Genomic DNA, 13,807 nt, shown 5'->3' with positions numbered 1-13,807 from the left:
CTCATCCTTCATTGGCGTTGGCCTTGCATGCTGAATTCTTTTCTTTTTATTGCTTTATGGTTTTTAATGTCTGCACAAACTCCTCTGAAAAACAAGAGTGTGGTTGAGGTGCCTCTAAAGAAACAGAGATGCCAGGGCTTGAGTGGGCTTTTTGAATTCACTCACTCTGCATGTCCTGACTACCAGAGCTGGGTTATAACTTGTAAAAGTCACTAGAAACAGCTGACTTTCTTATCATCCATAAAATTTAAATTTGCATCTGGCAGACTTTTTGTTGCCAAAAAAGTTTAGGAAAAAAGTTACGGTTATCATTGTTACTATTGCCCTTCTTAATTTTATTAGGATTAATGATGATGGTGAAAATTATAACTGTCCTTACTCCCAGAATTTCTCTACTTGATATTAAGAAGGCCAAAACTCTGCTGCAGTGGTTTCTTTTGCCTGTTTTAATGTTTTAATGGGTAATATCAGCTACAGACTTTTATCAGCTGTCTGAAGTTACTGCTTGCTGATCATTAGCATGACTACAACCCATGAGTTTATAGATATCCTGAGACCATTCAAGAATAAGTTCTGCGAGAAGGTATTTTTCCAGAAAATCTATCTGTAAGGAAAACGGCTTTTTGCATCCTGCAAGTGTATTAGTGGTGTGAGACAATAGCAATTTAACAGTCATTTTCTTGGTACAAGTTATTAGTCATCTTTGTTCTTTTGAGGAGATATTTTCAGTGGTTTGGGTTTGTTTTTTTTTTTGTTTTTTTTTTTTTGGCATTAATGGCACTTCTGTCACCATCTGGCTTAGTCAATTACAGATCTCCAGAATAACAAAACTCACAGTTTGCATGTATGTCTCTGTTTATCTTGGGGTCCGGAGAAATGTGACTATTCTGCATTTCCTAGAAAGGGAGTTGTGAGACCTCAGCCCTCATTGCACATTACACAGAAAGAATCTGTAATGAGCTCTTTCTGTGCCTCAGGAGGAGCACAAAGCAGCTGGAGCGGGACTAAGAGTCCAGACAGCTGAGCTCAGTGGGGATGGAGGATAGTCAGCACTAGAGAGAAAATGTTCGATAGCTTGTCAATTCATGACCCTGAGGTCCGAGAGGCTTCCATTCCCTCGGACAAATGCTGATCCCCATTAATATGAATGGTTGAACTTCATTTGACATCAGTCAGTCCAGGGTCTGAGTGCAAGTACATTATTCCCCGTGCCATTAATGCAAGTCACCCCAGCTAGGCAGATAAGGGAAATAGAATTTTCAGTAGTCATTGTTGTTTTGCTTTGCAGTACTGTGTGGAGGTGGTCAACTCCTCATGCTTGATTATCTTCAAGATATTTGTTGCACTTTATAAAGTTCATCGGCAAACTTGTGCTTGCTTCTTAAAAGTAGTCTGCTGTGTCATGTAGCCCATTTGACTGGGTAGAAAGAAGCATGTCATGTTTAAGATAGTGACACTGATAATTAGCTGTTAGTATCTAATTCCACTTCTTTTTTTCACTTCAATTCCTCCTAGAATATCTAGTGAGTACATTTAGCATCAGTTTCCCCAGCAGAAATAGTAGGCACACATTTTCTTTACAATGACTCAATGATGTATGTACTAGTTACTGTTATATTTTAAGTTGAATGTACGAAAGGTATTATATAAGTTTTGAAAACTACCTTAATAGTGTTTTATTCTTCTCTAGGCACAGGAATTTTGATTTTGTATTGTGATTTAAATAGACAATAACTAAAAATGAAGGCTTTAGTTTCTTAATTGGTTGTCACATATTTTAGGGGTGGTTACCATTTAGTTTGGTAAAGGATCCGAAGACTCAGATTCCTTTTGAACAGCCAATATCTATTTTTTCTGATGATTTATTCATAGCAGTTAGGTTTTTGCAATTCCTTGTGAGGAAATTGCCCTTCATAGGATCTGTCTATGTAAGGTTGTTGTATAATGCATGCTCATTTGCTTAGTTGTATTTGTAAGCTCCAGCTGTGCCCATCACTTGCTAAATCTGTCATTAAAGGATTTTGTTTTTAATTCTGCCTGGCTTTGTTTTCAGATGTCTCTGAATTCCTTCCTGTGTTGAGTCACAGCTGTGAAAAGAGAAATCTTCCTCTTTAATTCAAGGGGTCAGTGGTTTAAAAGCACTAAAGCCTGGTGGGGAACAGCTTAAGGAAGGTAGTTAATCATAGTGACCCCAAGACTTCATAAACTTACACAAGGCTCATCTGACAGGCAGAGTCCTGGATATCTTCAAGCCCTGGTTTCTTTGAGGAGTAACTGTTTTGCCAGGGAGTGGAATCCTCTATGGAACAAGCACCAGTGATGGGTCTTTGCCACCTGCTCAGCTGTGGCTATAGAAACACAGCTTAATCTTCTCCACCACATTTCTTTTTCTAGCTAAGCCAGCATGCAGCCCAATTCCTTTCTAGTAGTTTTTTTTCCCTTTAATCTTCTCCACCACATTTCTTTTTCTAGCTAAGCCAGCATGCAGCCCAATTCCTTTCTAGTAGTTTTTTTTCCCTGCAATGTTGAGAAATATTTAATGTGGTAACTACAATGGCTTCCACTTCCTGGTGTCACTGGGACATAATAGACTGGCAGGAAAGAGCTGCTGATCTGGATAGAAAAGAGAGGTCAGGAGGGAACACACAGATGGTCTTGTGTGCTGGGCGAGCAGAAGTCATTGGCGTGGTTTGGGTGTCAATAATTCATTCAGTGGCATTTTTCACCCAACTTCTTCAGACTCCAGTGGGGAAATCTTGGAATAAATCCCCCTCTTGTCTCCGTGCAGGCAAAAGCCTTATTTCACATACCATGTTAATAACTTTGACACTCAGCTGTGGGCTTAGTTTTCACGGGATGGGCAAACCAGGACCATGTGGGTGAACTGTACGTGGAAGCTGTGAGATACTGAATTAAGTGATACAGCTAATGCAGTGCCTGTACCTATGCTGTGTGTACTCCACTTGTCCTATGCACACATTGCTGTTCTTGGTACAGGGGTTGATTATCTGCCTATGGATCAGTTCTTGAATTGCTTCAGCTTTTGGACAGTGTTATAAAAGAAAAGTGATCCTGTTTTCAGTCAGATTTTAATAGTGAAGTAGTTAATTCGTAAGCAGCTCAGGTAGACATTGCCCTTATCAGAAGAGTCCTTGGGAAGATAAGGTCACTAGAGAGTAGAAAAAGTCATTTGATGGCTGTCAGACATCCAAGTTTAAGTGGAAGGGTGTTGGATGTTGAGCAAGACCTTCAGTGTGTGATTCAGTTCAGTTATTAATTTGTCCATTAACTGCTAAAGGAAATAGTAGAAAAATTAGGATTGAAGGAGACATGAGGAAGTCATATGATTTTATTTGTATTTCGAAGGATGGATAACTTCAGCTTTGGATTAGATTGCTTAGAGCTATGTCCAGTCAAGCTTCAAATGTCTGCAAAGATGGAGAATCCACAATTTCTCTGAGCTCCTGTTCCAGTGTTGACAATCCTTTCATTCCCTGAGGAATGAAACCTCAGAAGTCCCTCAAGATTGAGATTGCCTCATCATCTTAGGGGACAAATGACTTAGGGGAAAAGGAAATGAGAAGTGTTTTACATCCTGCCTTTTTAATATTGGACTTCTGGTTATGGAAACTAACTGGTTAACCATCTAAATTTTTCCTTTTTTTCAGTGAAATACTGATTCATCCTTGCACACTGTGTCCTCACAAGACACAGGAAAGTTATTGTGATTTTAAACTAAAGTGGAAGTATTTCTGTGTTGAATGGAGGAGGTGATGCATGAATTCTTGGTTTCTTTTTCAGTAGGGCTGTTTCAGATTCCAGGAACTGTCATGATAGCACCCCTCATAAAGCAGCTTAAAAATAGCAAAACAACTATTGCACCAAATATAAAGTGATTCCTGCTGTGTCACAAACAGAAAGGTTTTTGAAGCTCTGAATAGATAGCAGCATGTTGTAACCCTTGAAAATGGTAAAATTGATGATCAGAGGACACAGGGCTGTTAAAGGTTTGATGACCTGCTGTCTGAACCCATACTGGCAGTGTGTTTTTCCTTACACAGCTCTGTGAAGTTCTTTATAGAAAATGAAACTGTGATTGCTTGTAATTTTCTGCAGTTTGCACAAGCACTTAAATCACAAATAAAACACTGTAAAAAGTGGCATGTGAGTCATGGATCTCCCTGCAGGAGTTCCAAGTCTGTTGTCCCTGTGGAGAAGGTTGGCTGTGTGACTAGGGGGATGTGGGTACTGGTCCTGACGGCTAGTGTGATGTTATCCAAGGGATGTCATCTCCGATGGCAGCATTAAAAGAAATCCAGCTAGCTCTAACAGGGATAGAGGGTAGAGAATGGAGACATTAAAGCTTTTAAAGTGCTCAGATGCTGTGATGATGAGTACCTGAGGGAAACCCATCAAGAGGAGCAGGTCCCCATTGAGTCAATGACTTGTGTAAGCTCACAAGTGGGATTTTTTATAGAGACTCTGCTGATTCTCTGTCACATATACTCCAAATTTAAATGAAATCAAGTGTTTAAAAAAACCAGGAAGAAAGCAAATGTGTTCAGTCTAACAATAAAATAACTGGGTTATTGGGCCAACAGATGATCACTGCTGTGCAGTGTACACGTTCATATGTGTATCACTTTACATTTTAGCTGCACAAAATGTTGATCCAAAATTAGGTGGACAATGCATTAAAAAAACTCGTCTCCAGTAGACTTCAAGAATATAGTAATGATTTTTAAAATCAATTTGTTGAAAGTGGAAATTAAAATCCTTCCGGCATGTCTTTCCCTATAGTGTAGTTTATATATGAAATCCTGCAGACTGTGCTGCACAGAGTTCACTGACAGTGCATCAAATAATGAGGCCATACGTTGATGAAAGGATGAAAGGAATTTTAGTAAAATATGCCATTGGATATACAGCAAACAGATTTGATCAAAGCCCAGCTGCCGTATGAAGTACACATTTTTTTAACCATTACTAAACTGCATTAGCCTGAATTATTTTGAAAGTTATGATTTGACTTCTACACAGCTGACAATAAACTAAATAGTACTGGCAGTTAAGGAAACATGCTTTCAGGATTTGTAAAATAGAAAAAATAAAAAAAAATTTTATTATATTAAGATGCCAACTACAACGTGCAGTTGCCTCTACTCAACATTTGTAACATTCTGTTTTTATCGGAGAGTCTCACAGACTTTAGATTTTTATTTTTTAATCATTGCTGGAGAGGTAAGTGCAGTGCTTGGGTCAGGTACAAATTCTGCACTCAGGGAATGTGCCCCGATAGGGTTTGATCCTCAGCGGGGACAATGCATGGCAGCGACCGAGGGGATTCCTGTTCCCCTGTGTAGGAGTCCAGACTCTGGGTCTGGGCTGACCAGGGCAAAGTTCCCGTGTTTGGACAGGCTCAGGGGCTGCCCCCGGGGAGCGGGGGGCTGGGCGCGGGAGCGAGCGGGCAACGGAAAAACGGACACGGGGACAAACGGCCCCGGAGCTTCAGTTGCAGCGGCAGCGGCAGCGGCGGCAGCGGCAGCAGCGGCAGCAGCGGCAGCAGCAGTGGCAGCTAAAGCACATACTCTATTGAGTCCCTCTCGCATCTCCTCTCCCTCTCCTGCTGTCCCGCACCCTCTCCCGCTCTCCCTTTCCCGTTGTCCCCTCCTCTCCCAGTCTCCCTCTCCCCCTGCCGGGCCATGTCCCCAGCCCGCCCCCGGCCCCCGGCGGGGCTGCCCCGTCCTCATCCCCGTCCCCGTCCCCGGCCGTCCCGCCGGGGTCTCGCCTCCGCCCGGCTCTGGTCGTGCTGGCGGTGGCGCTGCTGGGCGGGCATCAGTGCCTGGAGCTCGGGCGGCACCGCCGCCCTCTGGCTCCGCCTGGCCCGAGCCCGGCCCCGGCCCCGACGTGGGCTCCAGTCCCGGCCCCGGCCCCGGCTCCTCCCGGGCCCCGCGGAGGACACACGCGGCGCGGCCGCTCCCGCCGCCCCCGCTGCGGCTTCCCCGGCCCGAGCTCCGCCGCTCGGCAGCGCGGCCGTCGGCCCCGAGCCGCCGCTGTCCCGTTCCAGGGACAGAACGCCTGGGGAGGGCCAGCCCGGGGCGCTCGGGGGGCGCTCGGGGGCCGCTCCTGGCCCCGGGCCGAGCGCTGACAGCCCCGTCCCGCCCGCAGGGAAGGCGCAGGAGGAGGCCCTGCAGGAGCGGTACCGGCTGGGTTCGCTGCTGGGCAGCGGCGGCTTCGGCAGCGTCTTCGCAGCCACGCGGGTCTCGGACGGCGCCCCGGTGAGCGGCGGGGCCGGCGGCGGGCGCAGGAGAAGGGGGCGGAGGAGGAGGAGGAGGAGGAGGAGGAGGAGGGGGAAGGAGGAGGAGGTGGAGGGGGCGGAGGAGGAGGAGGATGGGGCTCGACGGGGCGGGTGGTGCGCTCAACCCACTGCTCTCCCTTGCTCGCAGGTGGCCATCAAAAGGGTGCCACGGAACCGCGTCCGGCACTGGGGCGAGCTGGTGAGTGAGCGGGGCCAGCAGCAGAAGCCGGGCCGTGCCGGGTGGCGAGGAGCCGGGGCCCGGCAGGGTGGGAGCCGCCGGGAGCCCTGCAGGGAGAGCGCGCATGGGCTGAGCGGGGCATGCAGAGCATCCCGGGCTGGCTGAGGGGTTCCCCAGCCCTGGCACGGCCTCAGCCCCACTGACGGCATCGCGCTCCTCCCGCAGCCCGACGGCACCAGCGCACCCCTGGAGGTCGTGCTGCTGGACAAGGTGTCCTCTGGCTGCACTGGTGTCATTCAGCTCCTGGAGTGGCTTGAGCTCCCTGACAGCGTCGTGCTGGTGCTGGAGCGTCCGGAGCGGTGCCAGGAGCTGTCGGGTTTCCTGGCGGAGCGGAGGTTCCTGCCGGAGGAGGAGGCGCGGGGGCTGTTCCGCCAGGTGCTGGAGGCCGTGCGGCACTGCACCAGCTGCGGGGTCCTGCACAGGGACATCAAGCCTGAGAACATCCTGCTCGACCTGGCCACCGGGCAGCTGAAACTGATTGACTTTGGCTGTGGCGCCTTCCTCCAAGACACAGCCTACACCCAGTTTGCAGGTGAGCTCTGCCGGGGGATGCTCCTGGGCATCTCATGGCCCAGCCGGGGTGCAGCCCCAGGGCTCCCCCTATTGCAGCCAGGATGGGATTAATGCTGGAGCCAAGCTGATTTGGGTGGGGGTGGGAGGGGGGCCAGCTCCAGCCCTGCCGACAGCCTTCAGCACCCACTGTGGCCTGGGCTAAGGCTGGAGCTGGGGCAGCCAGCCTGACAAAAACCCCAGTGGGGGTAGCAGAGAGGGGCGTCTGACCCTGTGCCCTGGATGGTTTGGTGTGCAGGCGAGAAGGGCTTGGACTGCTCTGCTCCCATTGTTTGCATTGACTGGTTAACATTTTTGGGGGGCCGTGCAGGCGGGGAGTAGAGCGGGCTTTCTCCACCACTGGATGAGTTTTGCTTTTGTGTGTCATGGTTGGGCCTTCCCAGGATTTCTGCTGCCCTCTTCCAACACCAGTGGCTTCTTTTCCAGCCCCAAGTCTGTACACAAGTCCCAGGTGCTGGTGAGAGGGCAGCAGTCACCCTGTGTGCCACTGGGGCAGCCCCCACAGGCCATGGGGTGCTGGGGCCAGGCTCTGGGAGCAGCAGCGTCCCCCTGATGAACTCTGTCTGTGTTCCACAGGAACCCTGTCCTACAGCCCACCAGAGTGGATCCAGCACCAACGCTACCACGGCGAGGCAGCGACGATCTGGTCCCTGGGCCTCCTGCTGTACCACCTGGTCATGGGGAAGCACCCGTTCAGGAGGGGCCAGGAGATCATCTGGGGGCGGATCTTGTTCCCACGACGGCTCTCTCATGGTGGGTCCTCATCTCTGGCCATGGGGGCAATACCAGTGCTGGGAGACAGCAGCAGCTCATGAGCATCCCTCTCTGGCAGCTGCTGAGGAGGTGGCACATGTCCTGCTCTCCTGCTCTCCTCCAAACACAGAATCCATGGGGAAGTTTAGGCCCAGCTCTGGGCACACCCAGCATGGCCTGGGCATGGGAACAGGGGGGCAACTTCTCCAACTGACTGGTGATTTCTGGTTTGTTTCCCCAGAGTGCCAGGATCTCATTAAGAGGTGTTTGTCCATGCAGCCCTTGGACAGGCCATCCTTAGAAGAGCTTTTCCGTGATCCATGGGTGCAGGGTGGTCTTCTGCCCTAGAAGATGGGAGAGATCCACGTGCACAGTTGGATCCAGGGGCCTGGCAGGTAACAGCTCCACACTTGTCCTGGCAATCAGTGGCAAAGCCAACCAGACTGGTTTTGTCCTGCCTGTGTCACTGCCCAGGGGTCATCAGATGGGAACACGCAGCCCTTGTGCTGGAGCTGAGCTGCTCTGCCCAGCACTGGTGGCCACCATCTGAGCTGGTTTTGCTTGTCCTGGTTCCCTGACAGCTGGGGCCCTGGGCAGAACCTTGACAGCCTGGGCTCACCTCAGGGAAGGAGGAGGCGGCCCTGGAGAAGCTGTACCAGGTGGGGCTGCTGCTGCTGGGGACAGTGAGGACGACATCAAAAATGACAACCTCTTCCTCCACCTGGTCACTGGCAGCTGAAGATGATGGACTTTGATTCTGGCGCCTTCTCCAAAGCCAGGCTCCACAGGGAATTTGCAGGTGAGTCCACATGCAGGGGGATGCTCCCAGATTTGGGCATTGCACAGCCTGGCCGGGAACCAAAGGTTCCCCCTTTGCTGGGGAGGATGCAGCTGATCCTTCAGTCGGCTGCCAGGCTGCTGTTGGGAAGGCTGGGGGGATGGGCTGGGGTGCTGATGAAATGGGAGTGGGCTCCTGGCCCTGCCAACAGCCCCAGCACCCACCGTGCCCCGGGCTGGGGCTGGGGCTGGGGCAGCCAGCCCGACACAAAGAAACCCCCATGGTGGGAGCAGAGGTGGGACTCCAGAACCTGTGCAGGGGCTGCTTTGCTTTGCAGGCAAGGAAGGGCTTGGGCTGCTCCACTGCCCCTGTTTGCTTTGGGATCACCGTTATTTTGGAGGGCAGTGCAGGGGGAAGGGAGCAAGCCTGGGCTTCCCTCACCTGTGGGTGGGTTTTTCCCGGGCATGCAGGGGTTGGGCCTTCCTTAATCCCCTGACAGAGATAAGATTTTTGACCTTTTTTCTTTTTCCCCTTTTTGTCTGTAATCTATTTTCAATAATTTGTTGTGTGTTTTTCTAGAGGAAGCGTTCCAGGTGGGGTCCAGTTTGGATGGGGAAATGCTTGGGAGCAGCTGTGGCGTGGATGGGCCGTGCCCTTGGAGAAGGCTGAGGACATCGTTTGGGACCAGCTTTTCTTCCAGCGGAGGATGGCGTGAGGTGGGTCCGGTCTGCTTGGCATGGTGGGATCAGAGCTTTGGGGAGATGGCAGCGAGCACAGGAGCATCCTGCTCTGGGCAGCTGCTGAAGGCTGGATGTGCCGTGGCCGGCTGCAGGCTGGGCACATGTCCTGCCCTCCTGCTCTGCTCCCACAGGCAGCAGGGATGGGCAGCTCTGGGCACAGCTCTGGGCACGGCCAGCATGGCCTGGGCACTGCGGGCGGCTGGGACAAGGGGACAGGAGCCTTCAGCTGACGGGCGCTTTCTGGTTTCTCTCCTTGCAGCCGGGCTCTGCGGGTGCTGAGGCTGCTCTGGGCTCTGCCAGGGCTCTGCTGGAGCTCAGCACCGGGCCGCAATCAGCCAAAGAAGAAATGGGGTGACCTGCAGCACAGACCTGCTTGAGCATTTCAGCAACACAGCTCAAGTTTGCAGAGTGTACACCTCCAAGGGCAAACATGACACCACCCAAAAATTAAACTTGTTCAATAGCTTCTGAAATGAAATCAATCTGGGATGACCCCAAATGACATTTTGCAGCTTGCTCAAGCTGTAGCTCAGCCCTTCTCTGAACTGTTCTCTCCCCCACCTGCCTTTTACTTCCCAACTGCTCCCTCTTGTCCCCCAGGGAGTTCCCAGCCCATGGCAGTCTCCATCACACTGTTGCCTTCCTTGGTGCCCCTCACCATGAGGAAGGCCGAGCCCCAGGCTTAGGGACTCATCCTGTCACTTGCTGAGGAGCAGCAATGTCTCAGAGGTCCAGTGGGATTTTAGTGTCATTCAGAGCTGCTTTCCAGCCCTCAGCTGTCCTCACTGCTGAGTTCCCACTCCCTTTTCCTCGTCCTTGCAGCAGGATGAGCTCTGTGAATCCCCTTGAGCCTCCCCACTCTTCCCAGCCCACGCACCCACCTCAGTTATGCTGAAGCTGCAGCTTCTCTGTCTCCTGTGGCACACCAGTCCAGTCCCCTGTGCGGGGAGCCCCAGCCCCAGAGCACAGCACTCAGCAGTGCACTCCGGGCTGGAGCAGCTGCCCTGCAGCCATGGCTTGGCTCTTTGTGGCAAGGGAATGCTCCCTGTTTGCAGCTGTCCCTGCAGGATGGCCCCAGGGCAGAGCCCAGCCGGGCTCCCACTGCAGCCCCTGAAGCATGGGGCAGACAGTGGTCCCAGAGCTGGGGTTCACGGGGAGCACCCGGAGCTGTGGCTTTCAGTCAGTGTTGGCAAATGTTGTGTTCTCATCTCCTGCAGCATGTGGGGAAAGCAGCCTGTGCTGCCAGGCCTGTGTGTGCCAGGGGCTCTTGGATGTCTCTGTAGCCATGGACAGAAGGCTCTGTGTGTGCCAGGGGCTCTTGGATGTCTCTGTACCCATGGACAGAAGGCTCTGTGTGTGCCAGGGGCTCTTGGATGTCTCTGTATCCATGGACAGAAGGCTCTGTGTGTGCCAGGGGCTCTAGGATGTCTCTACCCATGGACAGAAGGCCCTGTCTGTGCCAGGGTTTCCATAATGTCTCTGTACCTATGGGTATGGAATAGCATGGACACTGAAAGTGTCAGTCCCGTTGCTTGCACGCTCCTTCCTTTGTGCACAAGACACATCCAGGCACACCCCCATGTACAGATACATTAAAAGGACAGGGAGGGACAGAGATTTCCCACAGTACTCCAACTTTGGCATAACTCACCTTTTAGCTGGTGGCCAGGGGATTTTTTTTCCCAGCTCTGTGTGAGAAGGTGTCCAGGAGCTGAAGCAGCAGCATTTAGAAGCAGTTTCAGGATTTCTAGGCAGGAAGTGGAGCTGACAACCATCCACGTAACTTGCCGTATTCATCAGGATGTGCTGCTGGTTCTTTGGGAATATGGCCCAATGGAGAGACGAGACTTGGAAAAATCCCAGCTCTCTGTGGGTTTGTGCAACGGGGGAGCAGCAGAAACACTTTGTGTCTGCTTTGGGGACACAAGGTCCAAGGAGCTGCGGTGGCAGAGGGTGACCTGGGCTGGTGGCAGGTGAAGTCCTGGTTCATGGCATCCCAGAGTGGCACAGGACAAAGCTCCAAGCACTCCCAACCCCACTGATGAAGTCTTTGTGATGCTGCACATCCTATAGGAAAAGCTGCTGTCACACAATGCACTGGGATTTCTAAGTTTCATTTTAATTACTTTAGGTCCAAGTTTCAAACTGCAATGTTTTTGTTCTCAAGACACAGTCGTGCACAATCCATCTCTCATCCTCCTATTGCTTCAACACCAATTAAAAAAAAAAAATCTTAATATTGGAAACAAAACCCAATGTCTTTAAAAAAAGAATGCTGGGGTCAGTCAGTAAGATGGATCCAGGCCATCAGAACAGGCACAAAGTAAATGAGTTCTCCTTTTAAAAAGATCAGTTACCTCTTAAATCCAAAGTTACAGAAGATTTCATTACACATTTGTTTCTTTTTGTTTTCTCTTTCATATTTTTCTCATTTTTAAAATTTTTTTCTATTTCTTTTTAAGTAGATAACACATCATGTAAAATAGGTAAGATTTTTCAGCAAAAATAAGATTTTTCAGCAAAAATAAGATTTACAGCAAAATAAGATACATTTCTGATAAACAATGAAAATATTTACTCCTCTGTTTAATTTTCTCTGGATACCCTGCGGTAAAAAATCTAGCAGATATGAGAAGAGGTGTCAAGTGTTTGCTTTGGACTAAGCTGGAGTTCAGCACTGCTGACATCCTGATCCAGCCAAGAGTTGCAGAATTCTTTTGCACATCCCGAATGTGTTTGCAGGCACAGCACCTGCAGTGCTGACACACCAGTGCACGTGAATAACTCTGTTACTCCCTCACAGAAGTTGGGCTCTGCCCCAGAGCGAGGTGCTCCAGCCCTTTGCTCCTGGTTCCCGTGGGGAGCAGCTCCCTTCCCTCTGGCTGAGCTGCTCAGGCAGAGCCCGGCAGCTCCTGGCCCTGCAGGGCTGAGGCTTTTCCCCGTGGCTGGGCACAGACTGATGGAGCAGCACCGCTGAACACGGGCACACACAGGGACCAGCAGCAGCTGCCTTTGGCCACCTGAGGCTCCAAGGCCCAAACTCAGAGCAGACAGGGCTGGAAGAGACTCACAGGCTCCCTGCTGGCTGTGCTGCCCCACTTGTGCCCACCTGGGAGCCCCCAGGGCCAGCAGGGACTTGAGATGGCAGCCCTGGGCTCCTGGAGCTTGTGCAAGGAGCGGGGCTGGGGACTCCCTGTCCATGGGGAGCTTCCAGATGGAAAAGGCTGCTGTGCCCAGGCAGCTCCAAGGGCACAGAAAGGAGGGTCTCCACCACGGGATCTGTGCCAGTCCCACAGTCCTGGGCAGCAGCCACCGAGCCCTCGGGAGCAGAGGGCACAGCAAGAGGGACAAAAGCAGGCAAGGTCAGAGACTGGAGAGAGCCAGACCCGGCAGCAGGAACAGCTGCTCCATTGCACTCTTGGAGAAAGCTCTTGGCTGCTTCAAAGCACTGAAAGGCGTGCAGGGCAGAGAGGAGGCCACACCAAACACTGCTCCTGTTTCCACAGCCTCCCCTCTCCGTGTCCCAGAAGGAATTGGATGGACTGTGCTCTTCTCTCCGAGTGTCTCGTTCAGCACGAGCAGCTGAGCACCAGGAGCTGAAGGAGCTGAAGCCTCAGGCCTCAAGAGCTGGGCCTGAGGAGACTTTGTGAGCAAATGAATGCTGCTAACATGGACCTGGCTGAATGCAGCAGATGGAATCATGGAATCACAGAATCCTTTCTGTTGGAAAAGACCTCTGAGCTCATCCAGTCCAGCCGGTCACCCAGCAGTGTCGAGCCCAGCACTAAACCACGTCCCTGAAGTGCCAAGGCCTGGACAACAGCCCTGAGTGAGGCCCTGAGCCAAAGGTGGCCTCTGGATGAACCTTCCAACCAAAGGTTATCTTTGCATCTGCTCACTTGTCACTGTAGAGCAGGACGGGAACGAAAATGACTCCAAATCAAAGGCAAAGAGAAGGAACTCCGATCTATTTCAAATGCACCGCTCCATTTATAGAGAACATCGTGCGGACTGATTTCATTGGTCTTAGAGTAAAAACATCTCACACCACTGGTGTGCAGTGAATGACACACGGTGGCAGAACCCATCTATAAACAATGTGAACAACAAGATAGATTAGAGAATTATTTACATTCTTTCCCAACTGTCTCCCAGGCTCTCGCCTGGTTAGAAAACCTTCTCTTTTTCTCTCTGACTGAACTGAGAATATCCACACCCTGCTTTCTGGGATTTCTGGCCCTGCCTCCTGTCCCAGAGTTTGGCAATTCCCCTTGCACAGCGTGCTGAGCTCTCCATGACCAGCTCGAGAGGTTTCTCAGCTGTTGCGTCCTGTGGCATGGCACAAGAATCTGCCTCCAATTAGCTCGGGAGCGCAGCTCCAGACACATGGGTTTGGTTGAGTAAATGCTATTTGTTTGGTGGGTAATGAT

General features: G+C 51.3%; 1 long non-coding RNA gene across 1 annotated transcript; it reads left to right on the top strand.

Moving 5' to 3' along the window:
- Positions 1-8,918: 8,918 nt before the first annotated feature.
- On the top strand, positions 8,919-9,876 carry LOC137468018 (uncharacterized). Its single transcript, XR_010995698.1, has 2 exons — positions 8,919-9,353; positions 9,637-9,876. It is a non-coding gene; the product is annotated as an uncharacterized lncRNA (long non-coding RNA).
- The last annotated feature ends 3,931 nt before the right edge of the window (positions 9,877-13,807 follow it).

The sequence above is a fragment of the Anomalospiza imberbis genome, unplaced genomic scaffold, assembly GCF_031753505.1.
Source record: "Anomalospiza imberbis isolate Cuckoo-Finch-1a 21T00152 unplaced genomic scaffold, ASM3175350v1 scaffold_97, whole genome shotgun sequence".
Taxonomy (NCBI): Eukaryota; Metazoa; Chordata; class Aves; order Passeriformes; family Viduidae; genus Anomalospiza; species Anomalospiza imberbis.
Note: the sequence above shows the minus strand (reverse complement) of the source record. Positions and strands in the feature narration are given on the sequence as shown.